At 37.0% G+C, this 22,214-nt stretch overlaps 1 protein-coding gene across 7 annotated transcripts in view; it reads left to right on the forward strand.

Moving 5' to 3' along the window:
- Window positions 1-22,214, forward strand: part of LOC138165484 (zinc finger protein 644-like) — a 98,089-nt gene that overhangs the window by 11,809 nt on the left and 64,066 nt on the right. For 2 of the 7 annotated variants that reach the window (XM_069093855.1, XM_069093854.1), the window contains exons 1-3: window positions 9,974-11,953; window positions 19,556-19,780; window positions 21,669-21,814. The exons of 3 other annotated variants lie outside the window; for them this stretch is intronic. The gene's annotated coding sequence lies outside the window, so the exon portion shown is untranslated. Of the gene's footprint in view, window positions 1-9,973; window positions 11,954-19,555; window positions 19,781-21,668; window positions 21,815-22,214 lie in introns of those variants that run through there. 2 more of the 7 variants (XM_069093856.1, XM_069093857.1) reach the window with 2 other exon arrangements.

Here is a 22,214-nt window from a genome sequence, read left to right on the forward strand (position 1 = left end):
ATCTCTCTGAAGTGACTTTTAATCCTAAATTCTGTGATTGTCTTGTAGTCATTTTCTCTTGACTCCAATGCCTCTTTTTTTTTTAATGTATCTTTTGTTTTTAAAATCGCTTAGATTTTACTCTGTCTCTTCCTCTTTACCCTCTCAGGCATCTCTTATAAGAAAGAATTTTTAAAAAGAAAAGATGTATAAAAAATCAGTAAAATCAATACATCAAAAAAATTTTAGTCAAAATGTGGAAATATGTTTAACCTATATCAGGTTGCTTGTTGTCTCGGGGAGGGAGAAAAATTTGGAACTCAAAAATATTATAAAAACGAATGTTGAAAACTATCTTTACATGTAATTGGCAGAAATACAATACTATTAAGTGGGGGTGAGGGGAAGAAAAACTTAGTCAACAAGCATTTATTAGGTATTTTCTATTTACCACACACTAGGAAATAACTGGGAATTTAAAGAGAGGCAAAAAATAGTCCTGCTCTCAAGGAGCTCACAGTCTAATGGGAGAGACAACATGCAAACAGCTATGTACAAACAAGCTTTAGACAGGATAAATGAAAGATAAACACAGAGAAAGCACTGACACTAAACGGGGTCAGGAAAGGCTTCTTGTAGAATGTAGGGTTTAGCAGAAACTTGAAGGAAGCCAGGAAATGCAGATGAGAAGGGAGAGCATTCCAGGAATGGGGGCAGCCAGTGACAATTGGAGTGGGAAATAGAATTTTTGAGCAGTCAGTCCTGTGCTTTAGGAATAGCTCTTTGACAGTTGTGTGGAGAATACCTTAGAGAAGGGAAGGATGTGAGCCCTGGCACCCAATTAGGGTACTTTTGATACTGTCAAGGCTAGAATTAATAAGGCCTAAGTGAGGCTGGTAATTAGTGAATGGAAAGAAGAGGATGGATGCAAGAAACGATCTAGAAGTAAAATGTTGTAGCAGATTAGATATGTGGAGTGAGGAAGAATGAGGAAATTAAGGTTGATTATGATTTTGAGAGTGTATTGAAAGAGACAAGTAGATTTAAAAACATAATGGATTATTAGCTGCCTCCAAATTTTGTCTTCTTGATTCTCTTTTCTTTGACCACATTGAGAGGTTGTATGGCAGAGCCAGGGCATGTGGGTTTTGAGGCCTCTTTAGCAATCCAGGTTAGGTACTTAACTGTTTGATACCTTCTACACTTTAAGAATGTAAGCTATAGAGCAGGTTCCCCTCTGTATTGGTAAAGGGAATTTCTTGATTGGGAGTTTTCCTTATCTCCAGTGAAATCATTCTGAATCTCTTAAAAAACAAAATAGATATCTATTGGCACTGTGTTTCTCAACTCTCTGAGAGTTTCTTTTTAAATATGTTAATGTTGTAAAAAATTGTGCTCCTAATTCTGTTTATTTCATTATTTCATCATTTCATACATAGGTCTTTCCAAGTTTCTCTGAAACCATCTGTTTCATTTCTTATGGTTCAAAAAATAAAGAGTATCACTTTGGCAGTTTTGGGACTGAGGAGTTGGTGAAAGGTGAGACTTGAGATAAAAAAGCAGAAAAAGTCCATTCCCTTTTCTGTTTGATATCTGTACTTCAGGACCCCACTTGTGCCCCCCCCGCCCCTTTTGAGGTTAAACATCCTTAGTTCCTTTAACTGTCATCATTTGGCATGGCATTATATCCGCGTGTGTATTTTACACGTCTGTGTATGTATGATCTTTCTCTTTTGTTCAGAAAGTGAGTTTCGGGAGAAGCATTGAGCAGTAAGTGGAGATGAAAATTGGGAGAAACATTGGAGGAACTTTCACAACTATTGACTGTCTCTACTTAGTGATTTCAGTGTGTTCTGTACACTGGAAAAGAGGCAGCATAGTCTAGTGGGTGAAATGCTTGTTTGAAATGAGATGACTTGGATTTGAATCTCAGCTCTGTGACCTCTGTGAGACCCTGGGCAAGTTACTTTAAGCTACTCTGTTCCTCAGTTTCAAAACAACCAAAATGAGAGGGTTGGATAATGTTACCTTAAGATCTGTCTCTTCCAACTCTACCCCCGTGTTTCCCCGATAATAAGACACTGTCTTATTAAAATTTTTTTTAGACAGAAAAACACCAGAGGGCTTATTTTCAGAGGAGGGCTTATTTTAATGAACATTGATAGCAATTTTAATAAACAGGTAAATGTGAACAAAAAAATGTACCTTTATTCAATAAGCAAATCACTGGGGAAGAACAGGATGACGCGCTCACTGCTGCAGCTCTGATTGGATGCAGCTCGGAGCGCGGTGTGCGTTTCACGGGGGGGGGGGACGGGGACGGTGCATACAGAGGGTAGAGTAATGTAGCGTGTAAGCGCAGGGGATCACCTTCACTACAGTAGCAATCTCAATAGGGCTTATTTTCGGGGGAGGGCTTATTTTAGAGGAATCTTACACAGTAAGGGGAGGGCTTATTTTCGGGATAGGTCTTATTATCGGGGAAACACAGTATATCTTTACTCTTAGGAATGGCTGAATTCTATACAATCAACAAATTTGGTGAATTTTTTCTTTTTTTAAAAAAGAATGTTACTAATTGATGATCATAATGATCTTAAGGTATTTCAAAATCCTTCTGAATCATCAAACAAAATAAATTACATTGCTTATGTATGGATTGTGTTATCTGGTTGGTAATTTTGTATGGCATATATTTTGAAGATCTGAGATTTAATTGGTGAGGTACTTCTTCCATCAGTCAGATTACAATCCCTTTGTAATTTTAATCTTCTGTTTGTTACTGGGGTCAGATAAATTCAGTAAGTGGTTGACCCTTTTTAAGATTAGTCCTTCTGACTCTGGGTGGTTGTCTTTCCTGGTTGGTGTAGAAATTTCTTATAGCTCGTGCTTTACTGGCCTAACATTTAGAAGCCTAGAGTCTCTGCCATACCAGTGACACACCAGATTATGACTTTGGTGATGAGTTTATGTAATAACTAGTAATATTTTCTTTAACCATAATACCTTGTTGGGCAAGGGACTTAATAAACCCTAGCTGACATTGTGGTTATTATATTATGTAGGAATTTTGTTAATTGACTTAAAGTAAAAACTTAACCAGTATATCTGTACCTAAAGGGAGCATGTGAGAGGAAATTGCCTCTCAGCTGTGAGCATAAGTAAACTCCCTTTCCTATTTGCTTTTTCTGTTGAGATATTGTGGTGAGGTGGTTGATGGGACTTGTGTTATCTGCTCATTAAATCTAGAGCTATCTTTTGAAAAAGCTTATTTCTGAGGAATCCTTATCAAGCTATCCTTTTGGGGGGGGATACCTACTATATATTCAGTTAATTGTTATTAAAGTATATTTGTATTTTTCTTTCTAAATTGTCAGCCTCCATGGCATATTTATTTTCAGTTTAGTAGAGGGAGGAGGTGCTTGGGTCTCTTAGTGTTCTGTCCTTGTTTGGCATTGCTGTATGAATGTGGTACAAATCAGATGATGTTATATGGTAGCTTAGCCTTTTTGTTTCTCTGGATTGCTGCTTAGGCCAACCCCAGAGGAATTGTACTTGTTAGTTTTTAGTGATAGTAACTTGTGGGAAGTTAACTTGATGAAGATTACTAGGTTACTTTCATTTAGAATTCAGAGTGAATTGCTTGCAGAGATGATAAGAATTGTCTGATTCTTTGTGTTGTACAGTATTCTCTGGGCAGAGAGCCAGGAAGTAGCTGGAGAAGGTCTTGGATTGCCTCCTTATATAGCTGGCTTTGAGAGCTTTTGTAGTAGCTTCTAGGCACTGTTCATGTCATCCAGACTCTTTTTAAGTATTTCAGTGTTACATAGTGTGGCATTTGATTCTGAATGTGGTTTTATGAGTAGACATAGTTTTGGGGTGCTTTACTTCAGAGGTAAGTAACCTCGTTTTAGCCAGTGAGATTTTGGCATTTGTTTAGTGAAAGATAAGAATGTTAAAACTTTGTAAAACATCTCCTAAAGTTTTAAATTACTACAATATATGCTATAGATGATCTAAAATTCAGAATTTGAAAAGCCTGTTCTAATTACTTAATGTATCAAAAGTTTGAATATTGAAATAGAATTGTATAGTTATTTGATATGGAATTTTTTTCAAATGATATTGGTGGTAGTTAAAATATTTACTGATGAAGGTTGTGAAAAAACATTAATAACTTTAAATCTGTGAGAGAATAGCTTTTTAACTCCCCTCTAAGAACTATATATGCTTTGTAAGCTTTTCTGAAGCTAGGAAATCAGAACTTTTGCACCATCCAACTAATACTATTCTAAATTCAGTCTAACATTTATTTTGTCTTCTCATCCATCCCCCACATGTCTGAAGGGAAGAGATACTGCTATCCTTTTAAGGCTTTTTTTACCTTAGCATGAAAAAGTAAGAGAATGAAAGGCACATTATGGAACATGAAAGTTTCAGTCACAAAAGACTTGCTGAATTAATATTCTATGTAAACAATATCTTTGAAATTTATAGTGTATTTTAAGAAATTATTGAAACTAAAATATGTTGGACGTGTTAGTATTCAATTGTAACATTTCTGTTGAGCAAATAATGAAACATTATGTTTGACAACCTGATGGCAACCTTTTCTTGCAGTTTGCAGTAGGTTCTATAAATATGAAGTGTGAGAAGGCTAAAGAAAAATAACAAGGTTGGCTAGATTGAAAACTCCGCAGTTCACCCTATTATCTACCACATTAGGATGGTTGTTTCACAATGTTTGTATTTTAATGTTAAATTTGTAGGCAGCTACACATCTTTGTTATCCTGTCCTTTTATTATTTTAATAATTTTAGCTTAACTAGTTGATAAATGCAGGAAATGTATTAATATTTTATCCTTTATTTTTTTCCATTGTAGTTTTTGACAAAATAGATGTTAGATTGGATTTGTGTGTTCTCAGTTGACTTATCCAAAGATTGTTTTGCTTTCCTGTATATATTTTTTGTTTGGATTGATTGTGTTATTCTGTAGAAACCTCTAATTTGTAGTCAAATCAACAAGTAATTATTAATCACTTACCATGTGCTGTTAGACACAGTGCTAAAGTGCTGGGGCTATAAAGAAAGGCAAAAATTCCTTGTTCTAAGGGAATAGACAACATGCAGAAAACTATACATATACAAGAGGTGTGTGTGTGTGTGTGTGTGTGTGTGTGTGTGTGTGTGTGTGTGTGACAGAGAGAGACAGAGAGACACACAGAGAGGAGCTGGAGGGTAATGTAAGAGGAACATCCAGGAGAATAGTTTTTACAGAACAAATCTTTTTATTAAGGGGATTTGTCCTGTGAAGTTTGAATTCAGTCAGAGGGCCACAGTTGAGGACCTAGAGCACCACTTGTAGCTTCAAGGCCTTAGGTTCCCCACCCCTGGAGGTATAAGGAGACTGGAAAGGTAGGAAGGGATCAGGTTATGAAGGGCTTAAAACCCAAAGACACGAAAAACACATGGTGCCCCTGAATTTTAGCTTGACACTGCACTGAGACTTTGGGGCATCTTGCATTTTATCTTGTAGGTGATAGGTATTATTGGAGTTTATTGGGAGGGTGACATGGTTTGACTTTTAGGAACATCACTTTTCAGAACATAGGTTGGACTGGAGCTGGGAGAGTCTTGAAGGGAGACCAGCCACCAGCTTATTGCAGCAGTTCACGTGTGAGGTAATGAAGGCCTGTACCATGGGGGTGGGGGGTAGCAGGGTCAGAGAAGAGAAGGAGGGAATATGAGATATTTTCCTAGACAGAATGGAAGCTTCTTGAGAGCAGGTATTTTTTTTTATCTTTTTCCTTGTATTCTCTGCTCTTAGCAAATAAGTGATCTAGCAGATAAATGCTTATTGATTAAATTAGTTAAATCATGATAATCTAATAACTGCAATTGACAGAGTACTATATAGCACATGCTACTCATAGTCTACCACCCCTGTGCCAAGAGTAATGAAATATGTTCTAACATGTTGTCTTGGAGTGAGTTATTGATTTATTTTTTTGCTTTTTTTTTGGAGGGGGGAAGGTAGGACAATTGGGGTTAAGTGACTTGCCCAAGGTCACACGGCTAGTTTTTTGTGTTAAGTGTCTGAGGCAGGGTTTGAACTCAGGTCCTCCTGACTCCAGGGCTGCTGCTCTATTCACTGTGCCACCTAGTTGCCCCTGAATTATTGATTTTAACATTTAAGCTGCAGGCCTGTACACATTAGAAAGGAAGGGAACAGGCCCTGGGAAGCTGCTGTAATTATAAACCATGTGAGTATTAGGGGATACAGCTGACCACTAGCCCCTACCATGTGGGCTGCTAAAGCACAAAGGCTTTTTTGTTTTTTGGATAAGGAAACACTTTGCACTGGTGACATAGTACCTGGCAGACCCATAGAGACATAAAATTGCTGAATGTAGGGCTGTGGGACCTCTGGACTTCCTTGGCCCTGCAAGTTTTTCTTTGGGGCTGTAATTACTAAGAATGTTGTGACATTGTCTGCCTAGAAAGAAGGGGGATCACTTGGAGGACCGGATATCTTCCAGAACTGTTCACATGTTATCTTTCTCTTAATGTTTGACAACTGTATCTTTACAAACTAAACATTTTATTGCCTTGCGCTTGTGTCTAGTCAGTTCTTTACCCCTTTTTAATACCTGAAGTTGACAGCTGCCATGCATTCTCCTTAGACAATGTCTTTTAGTTTTCTCCTCATTTGTATTATTGTTGTAATTTTGTAATATTCTTCTCTGGTTCTGTTTTCTTTGTTTGACATCACTTTATACAGAGTTTCTCCGAGTTCTTGGCAAACCACTATCCCTTTATTATTAAAATGCCATAATTTCTTGAGCAATTCCCTGCTCTCTGACCATGTACTTTGTTTTTAATTTTTGGGGGGGTATTACAAGAAACAATTTGATGTGCATGAAATCATTCTTTCATTGACCTTTTTAAGGTATGTACCAGTAATGGATTCACTGGGTCAAGGGATGTGAATGTGTATATAGACAGTTTCTTAACTTTTCTCCCTTATTTTTGAATTGACCTCTAGAGTGGTTGGACAGATTCATAGCTCTATCAAAGGTGTGTTAATGTGTTTCTCTTTCCATGGTGCCTCTAATCATACATCCTTATATTATCTTTGCTAATTTGCTGGATTTGAGATGAAGCCAAGTTGGTTTAATTTGCCTTTCTATTACTGATTTGATTCATTGTTTAGTTGCATTCCTTTTAAAAAATATTAGTATCCTTCAACTTTTTCTGTTCAGAAGTGGACTAATCTTACACTTGCGCAACTTAACTACATATCTTCATTGGCAGCATTCTATCAGAGATTCAGGATACAATGATTTTTCCCCCCCAATCACTAGCTTCTTTTTCCAGCTGCATTTATTTCTTTAAAATTTTATATAATTGAACTTGTCTTTTGTTATCAACTCTTTTTTTTTTTAATGTTTTTAAAGCAATCGGGATTAAGTAACTTGTCCAAGGTTACACAGCTAGTTTTTTTGTGTGGGTGTTAAGTATCTGAGGCCCAAACCGATCCTGGGTCCTCCTGACTCCGGGGCTGGTGCTCTTACTCACTGCTCCACCTAGCCTCCCCTTGTTATCAACTCTTGTTGTTCAGTAGGTTTGGACTTATTTCGACCCCTTTGGGGTTTTTTTGGCAGAGATACTGGAGTGATTTGCCATTTCCTTCTCTAGCTCATTTAACAAATGAGAAAACTAAGGCATACAGGGTTAGGTGACTTACCCAGGGTCATACAGCTAGTAAGTGTCTGAGGCCAGACCCCGGGCCAGGCACCCTATCCACTGTGCCACCTTGCTGCTCTGTGATCAACACTAACCTTTGATTATGAAATCTCTCCCAACCATAACTGTCTTAGGTATTCTTTCTCTACTTTTAACATTTTTAGGATCTGTCTTTTTATTTTAAAATTGTATATCCACTTGGAAGTTACTCTGGTATTTGGGATAATATGCTATTTTCTGCCAAATTGCTTTTTAGCTTCCCCAGAAGTTATCCAGATAAGAATCCTTGATAGATTGTATTCTAGAGTTTACTGTGCCCAGGATTACTCTTAATCCTTCTAGAGCTTGTGTTAGAAGTTTCACTAATCTACTTAAATTTTTTTAAGATTTAAACTTTTAAAAATTGACTTGTCCTAACTTTTTAGTATTATGAAACACATGAGAATATACTATTCTGATTTTATACCAGAATTAAAAATAAGTTTACAGAAAGATGGGCATACTAATATACTTGGTGGAGCTTTGAGTTGGACAAACAGTTCTGGAAGTAGTTTGTAATTAAGCTTGGAAAGAGCTGAAAATTTTCACATCCTTTGACCCAGAGATTCCACTGCTAGACATATAATCATTGTTATATGGAGGTCGTTGTTATCATTAAGCCATTCATGATTATCAAGAAAGGTCTTATACAGACCTCTGTGTTTATAGCAGCACCTTCTCTAGTAGCATGTTACTGGAATTAGATAGTCATGATCAAATTATGGTACGTGCATGTAATGGAATATTACTACCCTATAAGAGATTATGAATGTGATGAGTATAGAGAAGCATGGGAAGGCATCCTCGTACATGGAATGATACGAATGGATACACAGTGAAGTCAATAACCAGGAAAACAAAATACACTGACTACAACAGTGTAAATGAAAGGAAGAAAACAATGGAAACTTAATGTTGTGAAATTATAATAATGAAGTTTGGTCTCAGAGAAGAGAGATGAAAGGTTAGGCACTAAAGCTATGGAATACTGCGTATAATGTCACATTGGGTTGATGTTTTGGTTAGTTTCGCTGAACTTTTTTTCTTTTAATTTGTTATAAGGGATGGTTCTCAATAATGGGAATGAATTATTTTGGGAAATGTAAGTGGTGTAGAAATAAAAATTTACATGAAAAAGATTCATTTTCTGATGAGCTGGTAAGTATAAAAAGCTGCACAATTTCCACTTCATGTAACAGACTGTACAACATTTTTAATTTACTAATTTTTCATTTAAAACCTAAGCAAAACCTGAGGGAGTTATGCCACAGTAGTATTTTCTAGGCTGAGTATTTGTAATGTTATCTACATTAAAAAAAAGATCTTTAATGTTTTTTTTATACTTGCAAGTAAATGATAGTTTTGATATTTTAACTAGATAGCAGAAAAATAAATTTTTAAGGGATAAGCTTAAGAACGTCAGACATGTTTTTGCACTCACTCATCAAAATATTGTGTATATTTACAGTTTCCTCTTTTTATCTTCTATAAACCTGACTTTACTTGTTGTTTTTGATTTTTGGAGAGGGGAAGGTAGGGCAATTGGGGTTAAGTGACTTGCCCAAGGTCACACGGCTAGTTTTTGTGTTAAGTGTCAGAGGCCAGATTTGAACTCAGGCCCTCTTGACTCGAGGGCCGGTGATATATTCACTGTGCCACCTAGCCGCCCCTAAACCTGACTTTACAATTACCATTTAAATTTTGGTTGGAGTTGGCATAGAGGTTAAGGAGAATAAAAATTTAGATAATTACTATTTGTTCAAAATGATTGTGCAGGCACATACTCAGGTTTAACTAAAAATGATCACCTCAAAGGGATCACAAATTGATTCCTAGAAAACTTGATTCCTTAAAACTTTGTCTAGTCCATCCCCTTGATTAACACTTGAAGAGAAAAAGAGGCCCATAGAGGTAAAGGGACTTAGACAAGTTTTCTCAGGTGGCAAGTAAATAGAGCTAGAATCTAACCCTACATGCTCGTGATTGCAGTTCCAGTGCATTTTCCTTTACATTATTCTGGAAGTTACTCAATTTAATAAATACTAGTCACTTACCTGTCAGGTACTATGCACTGCTTTCAAGTTGCTCATAATTTAATGGGGGAGATAACCTAACCTATAAACAATTAGGTAAGAATGACATGATAAATTGGAGATAATCAAGAGAGGACTAGGAAAAGTTTTTTTTTTTTTTTTTTTTTTTTTTTTTGCCTAAGATATACTTTAGCTGAGACTTAAAAATTACCAGGGAAGCTCTCCAGGAGGTGAGAAGAGGAGGGAGAGCTTTCTGTGCATGGAAGATGGCTAATGAAAAACTTGGATCTGGAGATGGAGATATGATGAGGGGCAGTAAGGTGGCTAGGGTCCTTGGGTCACAGAGTGATTGGAGCTGAGTAAGGTGTGAATAGACCGGAAAGGTGCAGGTGGGATGGGGGAAGGTCAGATGATAAAGGGCTTTAAAAGTCAAAATGAAGAGTTTCTCTTTGATTCTAGAAGTGAGAGTGAGCCACTGGAGTTGATTGATTGAAGGGGGTACTGTGCCTTAGGAAGGCCAGTTTTTGCAGCAGAATAGAGGATGAATTGGAGGGGGAGAGACCTGAGGCAGAGACTAGTTCCTTAGCTTAGTCCAGGTGTGAGGTGCTGACAGGCCCCAATGATAGGCTGCCCCTTATTAGTTGCGTGACTAAACTTGAGCAACGAACTTCACTACCTTAGGCCTCAGTTTCTTTATCTTAAAATGAGTATAACACTTCATAGAGTTGCTTTGAGAATCAGCTGAAGTAACATGTAAAAGATGCAGACAAACCAGTGTGCCATAGAAATGCTTGCTCTAGCCAGTTCATTCATGTCCAACTCTTTGTGACTCCATTTAGGGTTTTCTTGGCAAAGATACTGGAGCGGTTTTCCATTTCCTTCTCCATCTCATTTCATAGGTGAGGAAACTGAGGCCAAAAGGGTGAAGTGACTTGCCCAGGGTCACCCAGCTGGTAAGGGTCTGAGGCTGGATTTGAACTCAGGAAGAGGAGTCTTCCTGACTCTAGGCCTACTACTCTCTCCACTGTGCCACCTAGCTGCTCTTATATAAATGTTAGCTGTCATTATTGGCTTTTTTGCTTGCCAAATCCCAGTGCTAACCACTTAGCTTTCAATCAGTCTGCTAAAATCTCCTCTTTCTCACATAGGCTGCTGTTTAATACCATCTTATATTTGTGAAAATGGATTTTGTTTTGAATCTACGTGATTGGACTTTTCATTTTATCTATATCAAAATCTCTATTCCACAGAGTTTTCTAGTGTTTCAAGTTCTTTTTGAATCCTGACTTACCATACATAGTGTTGGCTTTCCAGCTTTGTGTCATCTTAAAATTTAAGTCAATCATCTGTATTTTTATCTGTGTCATTGTTAGAAAATGTTATTCAGCACACGGCCAACCATAAATTCTTGAAGCATTCCACTGCAGTTGTCTGCCATGGTTGGTATTAATTACTTTTTAGCCAAACTCTGGCTAATAAATCGTATCATTAGAATTCCTCTTATATTAATAGTTTAGGAACAGTGTTAAAAAAAAGAGAAAGGAAATTAAATTAGTAAGGGTGACCTGTCCTTAGTAAAGCCATATTTGACTCTCTGTGATCGTTTATTTCTTTCTCAGATATTTACTAATAGTCTCTTTATCTGATCCAGTCTAGAATTTCCCCAGCAATCAAAGTCAAGTTCACTTGCTTATAATTTGCAGACTCTTTCTTTTTTCTGAAAATAAGGATCCTCGCCCTTTTCTAGTCCTTTGTTGCTAGTCCCAGACTCCACAGTCTTTCATATGTCATGAATCGTGGCTTAATAACAACATCTACAAATTCATTTAGTGCTTGAGGATGTAGGTGACTTGGATTCAGTGAGGGCAGCTAGAGGCTTTCTTGCTGTCTCCTTTATTATCTTGGCTATCAACTCATGGTTATCCATTTTTCTTTAATTTTTACTACAAAAAAGAAAAAAGAAATTGAACAGCACTTCTGTCATTCCTTTGTTAGTTATCATGGTTGTCTTCATAGAGATCATAGTTTAACTCATGGAAACTAATGAATATGTCAGATAATATTATTTTTTCTTTTTCAGATTTAGTACAATTAAATACCTTGACTAAATGGATGCAGAACATATTAGGATCTTTGGTATCTCATTTTTTTAAGGTAAATATTTATAAAAGGTATAGTCTATTGGCTCAGCTCACCTCTGACTTGAGACAATTCTCTTTAGAATAAATTCTTGGTATTCTCTTTAGAATAAATAAATTTTTTAACATTAAAATTATATTCATGAAATTATTTTGATTATCCACAAATGAAAATTTGTTATGTGAAATATTACAAAATGTATTTTTAATCCATTTACCCAGTTTTCCCTATCTAATCACCTATACCATTGCAATAACTTCCTGCAGGTCTTCTTAAAGCCATGACCTCCTGGTCCTTCCCTCTATCCTTCCTTCCCCATCCATTATATTCATACAAGAATAAAATTTTTTGTTCATAGATCTGATCACTTAAGTACTTAGGCCTTTAAAAAAAAAATCTTTAATGGCTACCTATTAGCTTCTTATCCCACTGCTTGACATTCAAGGATTCTAGAACCTGGAACCACAGGTTTTCCTGCTTTTTATTATTTATTATGTATGTATGTATATGCATATTATGATATTATCCTATATGGACTATATACTTCAATCAAATCAGACTGCTTTCTATTAGATTATTGTCCCTGCAATGTAGTTTTTTCATTGTATTGTTTAGAATGCCCTCACCCCATCATTGCTTGCTTATCTCCTACCCATCCTTTAATGACTAACTCAAATGATAACACCTCAGGGAAGCCTTTCTTGCTTACCAGATTTGTAATAACTATTCCCTTCATTCCTTATTTAATTTTTCTTGGGGTGTTACCTTGTAATATTGTATATCGTAGAACTTTCAATATAGGTGCTCAGTAAATGCTTATTGATTTGTATAGTAGTTTTGGTGGTGGTCTTCACTGTCATCTCTGATAGAATGTAAACTTCTTAGCTATATCTTACCTAAGACTTTATCTTCTTCCAATGCTTAGCTCAGCCTTCTGAACACAGATAGATTGTTAAGTATAATAAAAGGTGCTTAATAAATGTTTGTTGATTCTTTATGCTTTCCAAATTTTGGTATGTATTTTGTAGCTAAATCTTTCCGTCTCAAACATCAGTTTCATAGCCTCAATAATGTCCATATAGAATAATGACACTTTGGTTAAGAAAGCCAGATCTTTTGGGGGTGATGAAATAATTGTTTAAAAGAACACCTCCCCCCTCCGCTATATAATACAAAGCTACTTTTCTTTACGGTTCTATTATGTGAATTTCCCAGTGCACTTTTTTTATTTTCCACAAAGCAGACCTAATTTTGAAGGCCGACAGGTATATAATAGGCAGTATTATAAAGCCTTTAGAATTTCTGTTATTCTTCTTGGTCTACCCCCTCTGCTTTCTAGGTTTAAAGCTTCTGACAGTATGTCCCTGTAATATTTTCTCTTCCATACTGAGTAGTATTACTGAGTGTATCTCAAGTTCTAGGAAATGAATTTTTTTTTAGTACTTAAGTGCAATGTTTTATTGCTTTGTGGATCCCTTCAATTTACAGAATTGGTGAGCTTTTTGCTTTTGTCATCTACTGCTACTTTGTTTCTGTCACTACTGCTGTCATCATTTTGTTCCTTGTTCTACTGTTTTTCCCTGTCATTTCCAACAACTGCTGTTTTGCAGTTTATACTGGTTTGTCTACCCTTTGGCTTTGTGCCAAGTCGTCCTAAACCTCGTGGCAACCTTCCAGCTTCTTAGCTATATCTACAAAGAAAAGACTAGTGTTCTCAGGCTGACCTCTTTGTCTCTGGCCCCACTTTAGGGTTGTTGTGATAGGTTGTGGTGGGGATCATGTCTTTGAGCAAGAACATTATTTACTAAGGCCACAGTGTGGTGACACAAAGTTATCACTGCAAGCCTAAAACTTGGTCGGTACATTGCCCAGTTTGTTTTATTTTTAAAAATTAATTTACTCTTAGTTTTCATCATTCACTTCCACAAGATTTTGAGTTTTAAATTTTCTCCCCAAGACATCCAATAGAGACTACATATACATTCATATTAAACATATTTTCACATTAGTCATGTTGTAAAGAAGAATTAGAACCAGTGGGAGGAACCATGAAAGAGAAACAAAAAGAGAGCAAAGAGTCTGCTTCCATCTGCATTCAAACTCCAAAGCTCTTTCTCTGGTTGTGGACCCCATTTTCCATCATGAGTCTCTGGGGAGTTGTCTTAGATCTTTGCATTGCTGAGAAGAGCTAAGTCTATCAAAGTTAGTTATTGCACAGTGTGGCTGTTACTGTGTACAATGTTCTTCTGGTGCTATTCATTTCACTCAGCATCAGTTCATATAAGTCTTTACAGTTTGGTTTATTTTAACCATCACAAGATTTGGTCAGTACTTTGGAATTATATCTCAAGTGAAACACTTGACTGTGTGTAACACCCTGGGAATTTCAAAGGTCAGAAATGATAGTCTTGTTTGCAAAACAGATTGTGATCCATTGGAGAAGTTTTATAATCCAGCAGATTGGCTATGGCACTGCACATTGTTTCTCTAGTTTCATCAGCCATATTGCTTTTGCAGGCATTATGGATCATGTATATATCTCCTCTCCATTTCCTGACACCCCCCCCCCCCCCATCTTGGGGTATGTTTAAACTTGTTAGGACATTGAATGAATCTTTAGTATGCCTTTTGGCTTTGTGTACTCTCAGGTGACCCACCAACATTGACCATAGACTAGGAAAGATACAGATTGGGTGCTAGAATAGAGAAAGGAAATAAAACTATTTTTCTGGTAATTCAGTTTCTTGAGGCTTAGATACAGGCATAGATTGTGAATTTGAATACATTCATGATTTCCTTCACTTAATCTAATTTTTTTGGGCCTTTTTTTGGAAGGGGGTTAAGTGACTTGCCCAAGGTCACATGGCTAGTTTTTGTGTTAAGTGACTGAGGCTGGATTTGAACTCAGGTCCTCCTGACTCTAGGGCTGGTGCTCTCTATTCATTGTACCACCTAGCCGCCCCTACTTCATCTAAGTTTTAAAAATAATCTTTTCTTATCTCGTTTTTACTTCATCTTTATTTTCTAGTGTATTCTCCTCTTCCTCCTGTACAGAACTGTCCTTTAGGATAAGCAATACAAAAGGAGAGAAAAGTTCAGCAAATCTAACCAGCACATTGAAAAAAACTCACTCTATTCAGTGTTCCACAAGTTTCTCTTACCTCTGAATCATTATAATTTCACTGCATTTTCTGTGGTGGTTTCCTTATCATCATGATGCTAGTGGGGGTTCTTTTCTCCTCCCCCTTTACATTGTTATAGTTGTGTTGTTCATAAACATCTTCTTTGTGTTCTTTTTTTCTCCTTGCTGTACCCTCAGTTTCATCCAAAGGTCTTATAGAATTTTGTGGAGGGAATGGAGGGCAGAGAATGTGATCATGTGTAAACAGCCTTGCTACTACTCCACTGTTTCATTTCCATTACATGTATTATTATTGCCCTGCCACAGGTTATGCTTCCTATTTTCCATTTTTACTACAGTGGAGAAGTAAATTGAAATATTCCAAGTGTCCTTAAATCATTTCTACTGCAAGTCATATGTTAATGCTGCTTTGGTCTTATTCTCATTTTTAGTAAGGGGTGTGGTCAGGAGGTTCAGTGAGTAACTTGGTAGAGGGATGAAGAATAAGGATGTTATTTTAGAGAAATACAGAGTTTCAGTTGGAAAGGACTTCCATGACCAAATTGTTCAGCACATACCAATAAAAGATTTTCTTCTCCAACATACTGGAGAAATGATCATCTAGCCTTTGTATTAAGACCTCCACTGAGGAAGAACAAACTCTCTCCTAAGGTATTGTGTTATACTTTGGAATAGCTCTTAACTGTTGGCAGATTTTTTTCTTACATTATTATTATGTCTTTATAACTTCTACCACAGTTTTGCACTTTAGGGCTAAGGAGAACAAGTTGGATCCTTCTTTTTTTTTTTTTTTTAAAGCAATTGGGGTTAAGTAACTTGCTCAAGGTTACACGGCCAGTTATTTCTGGGTGTGGTGCTGAGTGTCTGAGCCCGGGATTCGATCTCCAGGTCGTCCCAACACTGGAACCGGTGCTCTTACTCGCTGAGCCACCTGGCCGCCCCAAGTTGGATCCTTCTAACATTTATCAACTATTACAAGTATTTTAAAGATAGCTATGTCTCATCTAAGTGTTCTTTTCTATAGGTTAAATTTTCCCATTGATCTTGAGATGATAAGATAGGAATTTCAGATCCTTCACCAACCTGGTTGCCCTCCTGTGTACACTCAGTAGCCTATCAGTTGTGCTCGGGGGCATAATAGATACAGTATGGGGCCTGGAGTCAAAAAGAGCTGAGTTCAGATTCGGCCTCAGACACATCCTAGCTGTGTGACCCTGTGCAAGTCACTTAACCCTGTTGAACACTGTATCCTCACCTGTAAAATGGTCTGGAGAAGGAAATGGCAAACCTTTCCTGTATCTCTGCCAAGAGAACCCCACATGGGGCCATGGAGAATTGGAAACAACTGAACTACAACAAAGATTGAGATAGCTATCAAATTGATATCTATCAAATGCTTTGGTACAATCTGGGTGAGACAGGTGGGGGAGGGGGCAAAAAAAATCTGGGTGTGTTGTTCAGTGGTGCCTGACTCATGTGTAATCCCATGAACTTTGTCTAGGGGTTTTTTTTGGTCAAAAAGTGGTTTGCATTTCCTTCTCTAGTGTATCTCCATTTTACAGATGAGGAAATGAGGCAAATAGTGGTTGTTACTTGCACAGGATCACATAGCTAGGGAAGTGTCTGAGGCTGAATTTGAACTCAGAGCATTGGGCCTGGACTCAGGGAGATCTATTTACAGCACCACCTAGCTGGTGCTGGCCCCGGCCTCATCTAGGTATGTTATATATAGCATTCTCCTTATCTGCCTCGATAGATAGTTTGATAACCTGGTCAAAAATGGAAGTTAAGTTATTTTGATATGAAGCCATGCTGGATCTCTGTGATGACCTACTTCCTTTTCTAGATATATTCTAGAATTTTGTCAGGAATTTTAAGACAAGCTTTCTTATGTTTCTCCCTCTCCCCAGCTTGGTGACTTGAACTAATCAAGAATGCATAGGTGCTTTCTGGTTCTGGAAAGAGTACCACATTAGTTAATTTGGATAACAGGTCTGTGTTAGTGTGTATAGAACCTGGATCTGGAATCAGAAAGACCTGAGTTCATATATAGCCTTAGATATTTACTGTGTGACCCTGGGCCAAGTTACTTAGCCTCTGTCGCTGTCAGTTTTTTCCATTGTAAAATAGGGATGATATATAGCATCTACCTTATAAGGTTGTTGTGAGGTATCAAATGAGATATTTATCAAACGCTTAGTACGGTTCTTTGGGAGATTGTTATTCTTGGGTGTCCACCAGGGGGAACACCCCCCCCCCACCTACCTCTCTGTGTAATTGACATATACCTGTTTGAGTCATTCTTCCTCTCTGCTTCCCCCCCAACCCCAACCAGTGAGTTAACAATTATTCTTCCTCTTTAGGTGCTTAGTTCATATTTAATGTCACTCCAGGGCCCACATCATTCCTTGGAGTGTGAGCTGAATACTGCCTATTGATAGTATCCAGTGCAGTCTTTGGGAAGAGCTCCCTCTCTGTTGATTAGCTCCAAATGTTTAGTGGGCCTTCCACCATTTTTGCCTTCTTTGTTTTCACATTGAACCTTTTCTGTTTTCTTTTTTTTTTAATTTTTTTTTATTAATTTGTTTCCTTTTAGTTTACAGGATTGAATTCCACAATTCCTTGAATTTCACATTTTTTCCCCCCCCCCCCTCCTCCCCCCATGGCAGCTTATAGTCAAGTATAGGATCTGTAAATACTTTCACATTATACATTAGTCAGGTTATAAGGACGGATTGTACCAGCTGGAATGAAAAATGGTAAAGAGGACATAAAACCAAATAAGAGAAGGGAAAAGATCAGGTATTTTGCTTCCACCTGGATATAAACTTAGTTCTTTCTAGTTCTTTCTCTGGATGCACATATTTCTCCATCATGAGTCTTTTGGGATTGACTTATATCACTGCATTGCTGAGAAGAGTCCAGTCTATCAAAGTTGGTCATCACACATACGTTGTGTCTGTAATTGTGTACAAATTTCTCCTGGTTCTACTCTTCTCACTCAGCATCAGTTCTTTTAAGCCTCTCCAGGTAAATATGAAGACTGTCTGCTCCTCGTTTCTTATAGCACAATAGTATTCCATAACATGCATATACCACAACTTGTTCAGCCATTCCCAATTGATGGGCATTCCCTTAATTTCCAGTTCTTTGCCACCACAAAAAGAGCTGCTATAAACATTTTTGTACATATGGGTCTTTCTCCCATTTCTATGATCTCTTTGGGATATAACCCTAGGAGTGGTATTGCTAGATCAAAGGGTATGAAAGTATTTATAGCCCTTTGGGCATAATTCCAGATTGCTCTCCAGAAAGGCTGGATGAACCTTTTCTGTTTTCTAAAAGGAGCATTTCATGTTCTTTGATAATCTGGAAGGAAGTAGAAGGTTTTCTTCAAGGATCTTTAGACTGAACTTGGAGCATAGGCACTAGTTGCCTTGGTAGTGACTGAAGTACAAGCTGACCATCCAGTGTAGATCACTGTGAAATTCTTTCTATATTTTGCTAGAAGTGAGATTCTCATTCTTTGTCTGTCTTGGCATTCACTTCCCTTAGCAAACTGTTAAGACAAACTCCTCCTGATGAGTACTTCAGGTCTGTGATTGTGCCTCTTTTTGTCTTGATTGAGCTTTGGCAGCTGCTTCTTACTTCTTTCCTCTCTGTTGCACACACACCTAGCTTGCCTTACTATGGTCTGCTCCTTTTCAAATCTTTTTTTTTTCTTTCTAGCTGGACTCCTTGTCTTTCAGCTCAAGTCCTTCAGCTTCATTTCTTCACTTTGATTTTTTCTTCATGTTCTCTCGAAATATTATCTTCCAGAAATAAATTTCTAGGCTGTTGTACATTTCCCGACCTCTTCAGATCACCTTCACATTTTTTTCTGTGTTCAAACATCTCTTTTTTCCTACAACCTTGTAAAAGTTGGAAATGGAACTTATCTGTTTGTTTTATTCCTACTTATCCCTAGTGTAGCTTTTCAGAAGCAGTTAATCTCTTTTTGTAGTAATCACATTGAGTAGTTTTGATAGTGAAAACTGACCACACAGCAGTCATTTATCACAAGCGAGCAAAAGGTGGGGAGAGTGAGTGTAAAGGGAACTGAAATTTTTTTCTCCATTTCTGGACTGGCAGTAGACTTGCCAGAGACTTCAGACAGTAGACAGTGTGGTCACCTAGAGTATTTTTTCAGTGTTATTCTAATCTGCCTAAAGAGATTTTGTCTGATTCTGGCAGTTCTTTCCTAGTTTTCTCCTACCCCTTCATTCCATCAGCGTAACATAGTAAAATGAAAGTGGTTAGAGCCAAAAAATTTTAGAGTTAAAATTGCAGATGCTTGTTCAGTGTGAAATGGTAATGATTATTATGTGACAATTAGGATCCACTTTGCTACCCAGATGTAATCTGGTCTACCTGTGTAAAGTAAATCCTGGGCAGTATACTTGGTAAAGGAGCAGAAAAAAAAATCTTATTTTCAGGCTCAAATCAACTTTAGGACCGACACATGCTTCTCTGAACGAAGGTCTGACTGGCTCTGCTGACTGACCCTGTCTACTGTTCTCCATCCTCCTTGCACAACTTGAAAGAGAGCCAGTGGAATTCATTAATGGAGGTGGATTGACTGGATTGTGAATAGGCAATCCATGTTGTGTTTCGAAGCAGGATCAATTTTGGACTGTAAGCAATAAAAAAATTCTTAAAAGGTGAGTTCTTTTAAGTTTGGGGTAGGGGCGGGTAGGGAGGTGGGAAGAAATACCTGAATTGTCATAAAAATGGAAAAGCATTTAAATGTCTACCAATTACTGGAAGGTTTCCTGATATTCTTTGTAAGCAGTATATTCAGTTATTAGTTTCAAAATAATATTTGAATTTTTTGGTTGGAGACAGGGATATATAATTTCTTACTTTGGCTGCTTTATATAAATGAAAGATTTTAAAGATTATTTCTGAATAGATGATTTCAAAAAAACTTTTTAAGTTCACAGTCAGAAACCTGGGATACATCACAGGTTATAATAATAATTAGCATTTAAATAGTGCTTTAAGGTTTGCAGAGTGCTTTATAGTTACCTTTAGATATATTTGACTTTAGAATTTTGCAGTTAAAATTTTTCTTACTGTAACCTGTAGTATTTTACATGCTTTAATGCAGCCTTTATTAGTTCACGCAGTTGATATGTTTAGCACCTTCAGTATTAGTTAATAGTAAAGAACTAAGAGTTAAGGAGTTACAGTGAATATATAATGCCTTGTGAAGACCTTAGAGAGATGGCCACCTCCAGGCTTAGCACAGGAAGGTGTTTTGCAACAGGAAATATTGGGACCAGCACAGTTTTAGAGCTGAAAGTAAAATGGTATCCAGAGAATAGTGCTGTGACAGCAGCAAGATGGCTTGACTTTGAATGTGTCTGAAATGTTACAGGGAACACTGTCCTCGGGGATGTGTGAAACTCAGTAGTTTCCGTACTTTTCTGTATCAACAGAGCCTTTCTTTGCACGTTAAGCTGTTTAGATAGATTGTCCCTTCTGTTTTGTCTTTAAGTTACAAATATTTTAAAAAGCATTTGTGGTTCATAAAAACAGCACTCAGGGAACCTCGTCCCTAAGTGTGATGGTGTGTGTATTTTTCCAGGATGTTTAATTTTTGAAAAGTGAAACTGTATGCCATTTAAATTTAATAAGTAATCCTATGACTTTTCAGTTACATGAAATATAAGAATTTTGAGATTTAAGGGGTTTTTTGAGGTTGATTTTAGATCTAAGAAAGTCTTAGATCAAAGTTTTGTGAAGGTTTCTAATAGAATAATAACATTCTTTATAAAAATGAGATATTTATCTTGTTATGGAAAGCTCTCAACCTCCTGGGGAGAAATCAAGATAATGCCAGAGTTTGTTCTTCTCCCTGATAGATTTTTGAAGTACCTGAAGCAGTTGTCACTTCATGTGGTTTTTGAATTTTCAAAAATATTCTTATATGTGTTGTTTATTCCTGCATACTGTTTGAATACATGCTCTAGTTTGAGACCTTGGATCACTCCAGTTGCTTAGGCTTTTCTGAATTGTGAACAGCTCTGTTTACCCTCCTACCAGGTATTTTTTTCCCCTGAACTGCTTCTTCAGCATAATTTGAATTGATGTTATATGTTATTTTTTTAAAAAAAGTTTTATTTATGCCTTTTGTTTTTGAACCACAGTCATTACAATATATCTTTCCTCCTGTGAATCCTTCTTGTAACAAAAAGAAATAAAACCAGTCTCCTACCCTTTAATCTTGGCGGTGGGAGGTGTGTTTGTGTCTCATCACATCTACGTGGACTGAGACTGGTTGGCTGCCTTTGTCATTTTTGTTTACATTATTGTAGTTTATTTGTTGTATATTGTGTTCTGACTTCAGTATGTATCAGTTCATGAAAGTCCTTCTATGTTTCTCTGAATCCTCATTGATTGTTTCTTATACATCTTGACTGACATGCATTCATAATCCATTACAGTGACAAGCACCTACTTTGTTTCTAGTTTTTTGCTACCACACCAAGTGCTTTTGAATATTTTGGTATGTATGGGGCCTTTCTTTTCTTTCTGTCTTCTTAGAGTAAGAAATGAGATGTCAAACCTTCTCAGAACTCTTCTGAGGAAAGGCCAGTTGTGCCAACAACCCTAAGTGGCCTTCATCCTCCCCTCCCGAGTCTACCTCCTCCCTCCCCCCAAAAAAAGGAAGACAGTTTTGAAGTTTCCAGGTAAGACCTCAAAAGTAAATTCTGCCAAAATTTATGTGAAATCTCTTTCCTGTGTTGAATTTGCATAGTGCTTATTTTAACTATTTTAGTATAGAGTTAGATAAAGCAAATTTCAGTTTCTAGATCTCTATAAGGTTAGAGAATGGTCAGAACGCTTAGGAAACCTATATCTAAAAGGGACTTTTGTGTATCCTTGATACCTTGTCAACCATAGCAGGTTATAGTACATTGAATATAAATGCACTTACATTGATTTATGGTTTAGTTTGTAAAATATCCATATTTTTGGTGCACTGATAGAAACCAGTTACAAGAATTTTCCAACTATTCCAATTATCATTTAATTTCTGAATACTCTTGTGTTCCAGTGTTGTTGAGATTGGTGATTGAGATCACAGAC

Source organism: Petaurus breviceps, unplaced genomic scaffold (genome assembly GCF_028583685.1).
Source record: "Petaurus breviceps papuanus isolate PSGF00001 unplaced genomic scaffold, PetGlider_PUasm1.0 209, whole genome shotgun sequence".
Classification (NCBI taxonomy): Eukaryota; Metazoa; Chordata; class Mammalia; order Diprotodontia; family Petauridae; genus Petaurus; species Petaurus breviceps.